This window comes from Saccopteryx bilineata, chromosome 7 (genome assembly GCF_036850765.1).
Source record: "Saccopteryx bilineata isolate mSacBil1 chromosome 7, mSacBil1_pri_phased_curated, whole genome shotgun sequence".
In the NCBI taxonomy this organism is placed as follows: domain Eukaryota; kingdom Metazoa; phylum Chordata; class Mammalia; order Chiroptera; family Emballonuridae; genus Saccopteryx; species Saccopteryx bilineata.
Window position 1 is genome coordinate 101,170,305 of NC_089496.1, and position 11,886 is coordinate 101,182,190.

General features: G+C 45.5%; 1 non-coding gene across 1 annotated transcript; it reads left to right on the forward strand.

The window, feature by feature from the left end:
* Positions 1 to 7,757: 7,757 nt before the first annotated feature.
* TRNAA-CGC (transfer RNA alanine (anticodon CGC)) lies at positions 7,758 to 7,833 on the forward strand. The gene has a single exon. It is a non-coding gene; the product is annotated as a tRNA-Ala (tRNA).
* The last annotated feature ends 4,053 nt before the right edge of the window (positions 7,834 to 11,886 follow it).

An 11,886-nucleotide genomic window follows, 5' to 3' on the forward strand; every position in this document is an offset into this window, starting at 1 on the left:
CATGGGCTCATCTGGTTTGAGCAAAAGCTCACTAGCTTGGACCCAAGGTCGCTGGCTCGAGCAAGGGGTTACTCGGTCTGCTGAAGGCCTGCGATCAAGGCACATGTGAGAAAGCAATCAATGAACAACTAAGGTGTCACAACGAAAAACTAATGATTGATGCTTCTCATCTCTCTCCGTTCCTGATTGTCCCTGTCTATTCCTCTCTCTGTTAAAAAAAAAAAAAAAAAAAAGTTTTGCAGTGTTTCACCAGCAAAAGCAGTTATCCCAAGGGAATTTAAAGAATTCATGTAAAATTGTTAAGGTAGAAATTTTATTAGGGTAACTACAAATAAAAGCCATACTGTTCCCTCCAAAAATAAGCAAATACTGTCATGACCGTTTGATGCTGAAGGACCTGTGAAGGAAATGGAGTCGCTCTGAGCTGGTCCTGCGCCAGACAGGAAAGTGCTGCCTCTTGGCCTGGCTGTAGGAGACTGGTTGACTACTTGGTGTGGCCCCGTCTCCATTGGAGATGCATCTAGGCCTGTTTCTTGTACGCTCACTGCTCCTATGGTTTGACTGTTGGGACTACATGATTTTTGTGTTATAATAGCATTTCTACAAATGTGTCATAAATCAAACACTTAACATGTCATCCAAAAACAAAATGTAACAGTAATTTGGTTCAACAAAATCTTTTTTTGAGAACTTTCTGTGAACTAGATTTTAAGGCACTAGAAAATAATGAGCAATTTCTGCCATCAGGAATTCAGAGCCTGGGTGAGTGCTCTGTACGAACGCAAATACGTTACACCCTGGCGAACACTGTTCGAGAAACAGCACCTGTGCACGTGAGAACACGGAGAGAAGCAGGTAGTGTTACAGAGCATCTAAAGGGAACACCTACAGCTCAAGCCTTGACTTGTGAGTAGACAAATGTGAGCTGACAGTCTTCAGCTCAAGATATCCTGAGAGGTCAAAACCACAAAGTCAGCAAGATGTGGAAAACTGTTCTGTACCCTATTATATTTACCATGATGAACTATTTTCACCTTCATTCTGACATCAGGATGAAGCCTCAGCCCAAACAGTGCTGCTTTGGGGGCACATACTTTCTCCGTTGACCTAACCGTCCTGATCTGAATTACCTCTTTCTGGAATTATTATATAGAGAGGGCAAAACCTCAACTGAAATATTAAAACCAAAAGTTTTTTTTTTTTTTTTTTTTTTTTTTCATTTTTCTGAAGCTGGAAACAGGGAGAGACAGTCAGACAGACTCCCGCATGCGCCCGACCGGGATCCACCCGGCACGCCCACCAGGGGGCGACGCTCTGCCCATCCTGGGCGTCGCCATGTTGCGACCAGAGCCACTCTAGCGCCTGGGGCAGAGGCCACAGAGCCATCCCCAGCGCCCGGGCCATCTTTGCTCCAATGGAGCCTTGGCTGCGGGAGGGGAAGAGAGAGACAGAGAGGAAGGCGCGGCGGAGGGGTGGAGAAGCAAATGGGCGCTTCTCCTATGTGCCCTGGCCGGGAATCGAACCCGGGTCCTCCGCACGCTAGGCCGACGCTCTACCGCTGAGCCAACCGGCCAGGGCCTAAAACCAAAAGTTTTAAAGAGGCTGAAAAAGTGGCTTTAACTCAGTGCTGCCTCGACCACATTCTTTCTTCTCGCCTGAGCTGGGGCACAGGGTGGCTGCCTAGCCAATGAAGAGAGAGCCGGTCAGGGTTGATGGCGACAGCGGCTGGGAATTCAGAAGCCACCGGCGGTGTATATGTGTAAAGAGATGGAGTGAGTAGACCTCCACTGGCTTCTCATCCCAGAATGCCCATCCATTCCCAGAATTTAAGCTGGGGGTCAGGCTCGGGGTCACCCCTGCCGGAGCGAGATGAAGAGGCCTGACTTCTGTTTCCCTTCCTCTGCCCACAGTCTTCAGCTCAAGGAATTACCTGATCTCCCAAGGGTGAGTCAGGGCTAAGGGAACGTCTGCATGCTTTATAGTTTTATATTAATATTACGACCTTAATCTTCCCTCTGATTAGACTAGTCAAGGAACTAACAAAACTTCTTATAAAATGGGGGTGAGGGTATCAAGGTAGTAATTCTCTTGGCTGAGTAACCAAAGCCACGCCTGTAAGTAGGACCCAGGAGGGCCCAGCAGGACTGTCAGGAATTCCAACTACCATGGGTGACTGCTCTCATTGAAGAAGATGATGGTGAGACGGAAGACATCCTTTGAGTTTGATTGCTGTTTCATAATAGTACCCAGGTCGTGTGCATTCAGTTGCACGGTGATCATTCTATTAATTCTTAGTAAAATGTGAATTCCCATGATATGCTAAAGGCTTCAGGGAGAATATTCAGTTTAGAGCAGGAGTCCCCAAACTTTTTACACAGGGGGCCAGTTCACTGTCCCTCAGACCGTTGGAGGGCCGGACTATAAAAAAAACTATGAACAAATCCCTATGCACACTGCACATATCTTATTTTAAAGTAAAAAAACAAAACGGGAACAAATACAATATTTAAAATAAAGAACAAGTAAATTTAAATCAACAAACTGACCAATATTTCAATGGGAACTATGCTCCTCTCACTGACCACCAATGAATGAGGTACCCTTCCAGAAGTGCGGCGGGGGCCAGATAAATGGCCTAAGGGGGCCGCATGTGGCCCACGGGCCGTAGTTTGGGGACCCCTGGTTTAGAGGATCCAAATAAGCTAAGAAATCCATCCTGGACCTAACAGACCATTCTTTCTTAAAACACATTGTTAGGTTCAGAACTAGACACAGAATTGCTCAAAGAGCTAGACGTAGTTCAGGAAAAAAAGAAGTAGAAAAAAAAAAAAAGCACAGGTGACAATTCCAGCCTGCCAAAGCATGTCCAAGTCTTACTGCATCAGGCTTGTGGTTTTACGAGGAAGGAATCAGAAAATCAATTGCGCTGTAATGGCAGAGTGATGAGATGGCCCGCACATTCACCATCATCTGGATAAAGTTATATTTCTAAGCCCTGAAGGTAAGATTCATTTATGCAATAACATGAGAAATGTATTCCTTGTTCTTCTCACAAGTAGAATAGCATGTAGGGTTTTAATTGATTATGCTTCCCAAGAGAACCATGTACTGAAGATTTCTAGAGGAAAACAAATTAGCCATTCCTCAAACATTATTCTTCTGTGTGTAAAATATGCCTTTCTTCTTAAATCTCTTTATCCTGTTGCTCTTATCAACAATGTAGGAAGTCACAGAGCTTTTTATGGCTCTGTAATCTTTGTGGCTGCTTCAATTACTTGAGTGTCCTGCGGTCTTTATTTCCATCCTGTTTTAGAAATGATTAGAAAGTAGAACATTTTTTCCTTAAGTTGCATTGGTGTTGGGCGTCAAAAGAAATGGAAATTGGGGATTAAACACCTACTTTTAGGGTATAAATATTACCCCAGTAGTCCATGCACCTTGGCCTCCTTGACATAAACAGGTTCCATTTTATTTTATAAAGAGGTACATTTTTCTTAAAATGATTCGATGTGATGTAGTGTCTCATAAACTTTTTTCCTGAAAATACTGTTGGCAAGAGCACAGGACTCATTGGAATTTGGATTCAAAACCATATCCTAAAAATATTCAATAATAAAGGTTGTAAATGCAAATATACATGGCAATTTCTGGATGTTTTTCTTCAGAATTTGACATTGAAATAAAAAATTTTGCTGCCTGACCAGGTGGTGGCGCAGTGGATAGAGCATTGAACTGGGATGCTGAGGATCCAGGTTCGAGACCCCGAGGTCGCCAGCTTGAGCACGGGCTCATCTGGTTTGAGCAAAAAGCTCACCAGCTTGGACCCAGGGTCACTGGCTCAATCAAGGGGTTACTCGGTCTACTGAAGGCCTGCAGTCAAGGCACATATGAGAAAGCAATCAATGAACAACTAGGGCAGCGATTCTCAACCTGTGGGTCGCGACCCCGGCGGGGGTCGAACGACCAAAACACAGGGGTCGACCAAAACACAGGGGTCACCTAAAGCCATCGGAAATACATACATTTTTTAATTAAATATGTATTTTCTGATGGCTTTAGGTGACCCCTGTGTTTTGGTCATTTGACCCCCGCCGGGGTCGCGACCCACAGGTTGAGAACCGCTGAACTAGGGTGTCACAATGCAGAACAAAAAACTAATGATTGATGCTTCTCATCTCTCCATTCCTGTCTGTCCCTGTCTATCCCTCTCTCTGACTCTCTCTCTGTCTCTGTAAAAAAAATTAAATTAAATTAAAAAAAAAAAATTTGCATAGTTCTTAATGGTTGGAGTCTTTGTGCCTAGCATATAATATAATTGATAATTCATTAAGTTCTGAGTATTCCAAAGAAAAAGCTGATCTATATCTTGCCAAGCAGTGTTGCTCATTTATTATCATTTTTATTTCAGTAGAAGAAAGAAAACTGGGAAAGTATAATTAATTTGATATAGATAATCCTGGGCTGAGCATTTCAGTACCAACACCATTTTAAGGCCATTAAGAAAAGTCCTTTGTCCTCATTACACAGCTTGCCATTGCTATAGTTGCTGATACAAGACTATTGTATTTTGGCACTTCCTCCGGTGAGCTGTGTAATCAATCACTCAACTAATACCATTAACTCTTAGAACAGAAATTCTCACTATCAGCCCTTTTGGGTTAAGAAAGATGGTTGGTTAGATGTCACTGCTGAGATTTTTCTACTGGTTCTGGGGTTATTTTTAGAAAGACCTTGCCAGTTTCTCAGACCTTGCAAGTATATTTTTTATGTGCAAACTTCAGAAAACCAGGGAAGCTGATCCCTGACTCTTACAATTGATTTTTTCTTAAATTATTTTACAGGAGTAGTTACGCTGCCCTCATACCTATATTCATCAGACCACTGATAGCAAGAGACTACTCCACTTACTCAAAAGGCAAGGCTCTGCACTCCTGACATGACTTTGCAAAACAATCCTTTCTTGGTGTGAAAATTTCTTCTAGCTAGATGCATACAACATTGTAATTGGGTGCTGTGTGTGTAAGTTTGGTTTTTATTTGTTTTTGTTTTGTTTTGTTTATGAGAGAGAGAAAGACAGGGAGGGAGAGAGAATGAGAAGCATCAACTTGTACTTGCTTCACTTGTGCATTGATTGCTTCTTGTGCGTGCCTTGACTGGGGATCAGACCTCAGCTCAAGCTGAACCAGTGATGCCTTGCTCAAGCCGGTGACCTTGAGATCATGTCAAAGATACCATGCTCAAGCCAGTGACCCTGATGCTCAAGCTGGCAAGCCTACGCTCAAGCCAACAAGCCCATGCTCAAGCTGGCTACAGGGTTTCAAAAAGGCGACCTCAGCATTCCAGGTTGACGCTTTATCCACTGTGCCACCACTGGTCAACCTGTGTTTGTAAATGTTGAGGTCTGAGCCTCACAATGGATTGTATTGTTGCAGGAGTACAGTAACATCATCCATGGTATTCAATCAGTATTTACTAAAGTCCTCTCTAGCTATGACGAGGGGAGGAGATAGCAAGAAAGTGCCTATCTTAGAGAGGTTTGCTTTCAATGTGGAGGCGATAAAGCAAGTTCTGTGTAGGGTGTCAAGCTATCGCCCTTCAGTTCCAAATCCCCTCTTATACATTTTGCTTTATCATATTGGACTAAGATCCCACAAACCAGATTTCTATTTTACTGGCTGGCTTTTCCAAGGTTTTGTCAATAAGGGTTCTGGAGGGGAGACAAGGGGAGGGGAGAAGGAACTTGGAGTTCGCTTGCTGTTCCTGACATACCAACTCAGCAGTGGGTTCTTGGCCGCTGGCTTCAGCATCTGGATTCTTCAAGCTTTCCCAGAACCAGTCTCATCAGGACGCAGAGGGAGCAGCAGCGGTCTGGTAAGGCCCCCTCTCAGAGAGCTGAGCCCCAGATTCCTGGGACCCTTCCTCTAAGTTTCTGGGTCTGTAACCCCAGCCTCTTCCTTAATCTCCCACCTCCAATGGTAACTGCTTCCTGGGTTATTATTTCTGGATGACCGCCATGCCCACAAGAAAATTACTCCCCACCATCTTCCTTACTGTCCTCACTATGTGTAGCCCACACTTGACAATTGGAGAGTTACACTCGATCTTCTTGAGGGTGGAGTGTCTACATAAATTAGTTGGACAGAAGGAAGGAAGAAAAGAAATAAAGGAAGAAGAAGGAATGAGGAAAAGAAGGAAGAATCTGCAAGGAAGATTTGTCTCTCCTCCCCTATTTTTTTTTTTTAATGTATGGTATGAATCTTTTGTGTCAATATTGACTCACGGATATTTATTTTATACTTTGGATTACAATCCAAAACTTCATAGATTTTGGTGCTCAAATTGTTGCAGCTCTGGCCTTTGGGTGCTCTCTCAGTTGGCTCCTGTGCCCCCCGCCCGACACACCCCCATCGATGGAAGGATTCTGTCTGTTTCAGCGTGAGTGCTCCTTCCTCTGTGGCATTGTCACGTGCTCCAGCCTCATCTCGTGTCGTTCCACCCCAGTCCTGATCAGTACTCCCTTCAAGGAGCTCCAGGGCCACCTGACAAACTCAGTTCTGTCACAATGCATTGACTTGGCACGCAGTTTTGGGTCCGAATACATTGCCCACAGAAAGTAGGGGATATTTCAAAATGAATATGAAGCGATAAAAAAAAAGAAGCATTTGATTTTCTTTTTATTAAACAAGAACATCAGCCTGACCAGGCGGTGGCGCAGTGGATAGAGCATCAGACTGAGATGCGGAGGACCCAGGTTCGAGACCCCGAGGTCGCCAGCTTGAGCGCAGGCTCATCTGGTTTGAGCAAGGCTCACCAGCTTGGACCCAAGGTCACTGGCTCAAGCAAGGGGTTACTTGGTTTGCTGAAGGCCCACGGTCAAGGCACATATGAGAAAGCAATCAATGACCTAAGGCAGAGGTCTCCAACCTTTTTTGGGCCACGGACTGGTTTAATGTCAGAAAATATTTTCACGGACTGGCCTTTAGGGTGGGACGATAAATGTATCACGTGACCGAGACAAGAGTTAAGAGTGAGTCATAGACGGATGTAACAGAGGGAATCTGGTCATTTAAAAAAAAAAATAAAACATTGTTCAGACTTAAATATAAATAAAACGGAAATAATGTAAGTTATTTATTCTTTCTCTGCAGACTGGTACCAAATGGCCCACAGACCGGTACCGGTCCGTGGCCCAGGGGTTGGAGACCACTGACCTAAAGTGTTGCAACGAAAAACTGATGACTGATGCTTCTCATCTCTCTCCGTTCCTGTCTGTCTGTCCCTATCTATCCCTCTCTCTGTCTCTGTTAAAAAAAAAAAAAAAAAAAAAAACGAACATCAGAAATGCAAATGACAGGTCAAAAAAGTTGCTTGGTTATGCAAATGAGATGCAAAACCAACTTTTATTTTTTGGTGGAAATGCACTGTAAAAAAGGCTGAATGATCCCCTCATTTTTGTGAGCGGTTTCAGAAAGGCTGTTGGACTAAATGGATGACACATTGAAAGGCCTTCCCACCTGAGCATTGTAGGACAGGCCAGGACAGGGGTGTTCTGAAGAACTATTCAGAATGAGTGACAGGGCGGGGGAGCAGCAGAACTCATTCAGAGACAAGAGTGTCCGTGCTCACAGAAGGGAAATCTCCCCGCTCACCAAGATGGTTGGCTCAGGGCACATGGCCACCCAACGCATTTCCCTTCTAGACCTTTGCTGTCGTTTCCAAAGAAATCATAATTGAAAGGGGTTTGAAAAATACAGCTTGCCCTGGCCGGTTGGCTCAGCGGTAGAGCGTCGGCCTCGCGTGCGGAGGACCCGAGTTCGATTCCCGGCCAGGGCACACAGGAGAAGCGCCCATTTGCTTCTCCACCCCTCCGCCGCGCTTTCCTCTCTGTCTCTCTCTTCCCCTCCCGCAGCCAAGGCTCCATTGGAGCAGATGGCCCGGGCGCTGGGCATGGCTCTGTGGCCTCTGCCCCAGGCGCTAGAGTGGCTCTGGTCGCAACATGGCGACGCCCAGGATGGGCAGATTATCGCCCCCTGGTGGGCAGAGCGTCGCCCCTGGTGGGCGTGCCGGGTGGATCCCGGTCGGGCGCATGCGGGAGTCTGTCTGACTGTCTCTCCCCGTTTCCAGCTTCAGAAAAAAAGAAAAAAAAAAAAAAGAAAAATACAGCTTCACATCTGCATCCCATGACCTAGGGTGGGCGAGCTATGAATTATGACTTTGTACAAAATCTTGTAATTAGCTTATAACTAGAACAACTGCATTGCATTATATCTTGTGTGTTAAAAAAAAATATTAACGTTCTAGTGACAAGCATTTACAAACAACGATAGTTTTTATGACCTGATTTTGGCCTTTCTTCATTGTAAAATTACTCAGAGATTCAAAAAGTGGAGGTGACCCAGGACTCTCTAGGCCACCAAGGTCCTGGTATATAAATTCCTCCCCCCTTCTTCTGCCCTGGTTTGCTTAAATCTGTGCAGATGAACATGATTATCATAAAATCGGAAAACCCACATCCACTCTGGGTGCTCTGTCAAGGGCGGCATTTACGTATCTTCGGCTGCATCTTGAAAGCTTTTCTGTCTCAGAAGCGTGTCTGCATTCAACAGGAGCCACGGGTAAGTGCCGATGCCCCGGGGAACTGCAGGCAGCTCTCCACAGCCCCGAATGATCTCAGCTCAGTAGGAGCACCCCCCCCAACCCCCGCGAGGAGGGCGGGGTACCTGAGGCTGTGTGCCCTGTGGCAGGGAAAGCTGGTGCAGGGTTGGACTGCGGATGGGTCTGATTTTTCTTCACCTAAACTGTTCTTGACATCCGGGAGGGGCTTGTGACATACTGTGAGGCGATACATGCCTTGGGTAGCGAGGGAGGTAAAAGTCATCTTCTAACAGGGAAGAGAAGAAACAGGAAGGCAAGGATGGAGGGGAAGTAAGAGAAGAACGTGGAAAGATCCAGAAGAACGGAGCTTGAGATGAAAGGACTGCAGGAGGACGCAGAGGAGACGACTGTCCCCTATCCTCACCGCTTCACTCCTGCCTCCCATCGCGGTTCTGCAGCCCTCCGCCTGGTTTCCAGTCCTGCCTCCTCTTCCTCTGTCTACTCTCTGCTCCCCCCTCCCCCCTCCCCACCTCTTCCCCGGCCTCTTCCTCACCACCAGCATAGGCTTTGCACCATTCCAGGCTCTGGGACCAAGCCTGTCCTCAAGAAGACCAGAAAGTCTTCAATGTCCATTTACCCTGGTCCTGCTCTGACACTTGGCACTGGGCCTTGTAATTAAGGATTTCACTTGTTCCTGTGACCAGCTCCTTGCAGCAACCCGACCTGGTATCGCAGTCTAGGCACCATCACTGCCCAGCTATGAGGCTTCCGGCACCTCCCACCACCTCCCTGAGCCTCAGTTTTCTCATCTGTAAAACGGGGATGGTACAGTCCACCTCAGAGGGTTGCTGTAAGGACTTAATGGGGGAATAATGTTGTAGCACCACGCCTGGAACCAAGTAGGCACCGGACCAATCATGGACCCCTCTAACTGCTTCTTAAAATCCGCTTGATTCATAGACTGACTGAGTCATGACTGGTGGGAACTGGCTTCGCAGGAGCTGTTTGGACACCTCCCAGGTGTCCAGAGGATTTAGTCTCTCCCCGCACATGGGTTTCAGGACCTGGGTCTACAACATGGCCCATTGTCCCTGTCCCCCCTGGTGACATTTCCTCCCTCCGCGGCCACTCTCCACAGCCCACCCCACCTACCTTGGGCTTCTGCCCCCACACAAGGGAAAAAGCTAGACTGAATTTTTTTTAATTTTTTGGTTGATTTTAGAGAGAGAGGAAAGGAAAGGGAGGAAGGGAGAGAGACAGGAACAAGTATGTGTGTGCCCTGACCAGGATCGAATCAGCAACCTCCAACCTCTGTGTCTCGAGAGGATACTCTAACCAGACGAGCTATCCAGCCAGGGCTAGACTGAATCTTAAGAGTTTGTTTTGCTAAATATTTATCCCCCCCCCCCCATGATTTTTCCCCTCTATAAAGTTACAGGAGTAATTCTAGCTCAGGTCAATAAGCTCAGGTCTGCAGCGTCAACTGTTACACCTGACAATTAAAAACGAGTCTGCAAACTTCGTCCCACGTTGATGGTTCCAAGTCCATTGCTAACAGGCCAGGAAGGGGCAAACATGTCAGGAAGGGGCTAGCACAGAGGCGCTTTCAAAGGGCAGGCCCACTCCCAGCCAGTCATTGGCTGAAAGGGACGCGACTTCCTGGGCGGCTCTGCCAAGTGAGGGTCAGAGAGCCTTTGGTCCACTTTGTAGAGAAACAATCAATGGGAAGGGTGAACCAAGGCCTGGCCAAGCAATTTCCAAGTGTTGCCACTAGAGGGCGATGTCTTCAAACAGTCTCTTTACCTCCAGGAGGTGAGTGAGCTCCAAATTGAGTTTCCAAATTCATCCCATTAGAAGGGCATTTGGAAATCCCGAAGCTCCTTCTGAAGGCCTAAGAAATATGGGTATACCAAGATTTCAATAAGAAAATAGCTGAATACAGAATTTTATGTTTAATCAGATATGCTAGGTAAGTGATTCTCAATCCTGGCCGAAGATGGGAATCATTTAAAAAGCTAATAAAACTATCGCTGTCCAGAACCCACAAAAGACCAATTAAATCAGAATCTCTAGAAGATGGAACAGTGGGATTTGCATATTAGTAAAGCTCTCCATTAATTCTGATGTCACTCTACAAGATTCTAGTTGAAATATTGGTAGCATACGTCAAGGGAAAAATTATGGAGAAATAAATTTAATATTAGCAATTTCTATTCATGATGTTTTCTTCTGCAAATTGGGAAATCAGCGTCGATAACTGCCTTAAAAGTAGACCTGCTTAGCTTAGCTCTGGAAGGGACCAAAAGTGGAGACAATTTCTGCATGAAGTCATTTTGCCCCTCGCTGGAAGCCCATTAACAAGTTATTAACAGCCAAGTGCAAATATGCTTATCAGATATCAAAATAGTTAGAATTTTGAGAACATTAAGACCAGAAGAGCTTACCTTTTTTAAAGAGAAGGGGGAAGAAAATTTACTATGGCCCTTTCACCCCTGCATATAGACTTTTCTTGAAAACTCAGACAGTATTGAAAAATAAAATAAATCATCCACAACCCCTGCATTGCCACTGATATTTTTTATGTATTTTCAGTATTTTATGCATATGCATATATTTCTTAAATCTGTGAGGTCTACATGATTTTGTTTTATCCATTTTACTTTAATATGATATGCACATTTTTTGTAATGCTTTACAGTATTCTTGAGAAGCATTATCCATGGCAGCCTAGAATCACGCATGAGTGCACTTCAAATCATACAACTACAGTGAAACACAAGAGTGTCTGTTTTATGCCTGCACCTCACCGCAGACCTTGTTTTTATGCTTCTACTAGAAAATAGCTACATACTGTCGTTAGATTTGCATCTTCTTTCAAAGAGGCCCGGAGACACAGGCTGGACCCCTTGGACCCAATTACAAGTTCCCAAGGGAAGGTACTCATTGGCCAACTCATTGGGTTGGGTGTCCTCATTCAGTCCAAACAGTGATGGCTGAGAAGAGGGGGATTGGGGGTGAGGTCACACTGTTATAGAAGCTGTTGGGAGCCCACTTCTATAACCGTGTGGATGGATAGGGAGTCAGGAGAACTCCTGGGAAAGGGGGGAGCCTTAGCAGGTGGCACATGGGTGTCCTCCACAATCCCCCACTCTGTGGGCTTTTCTGTGTGAGACACTGTGTTCATGGCTGTGCAGGAATCCAAGGACTATTCTTAAAAGAGCTCAGACTCCAAATAAGGCAACATAATATGCGTGAATGAGAAGTTCAATAGCAGGAATATTTGGTACTTTT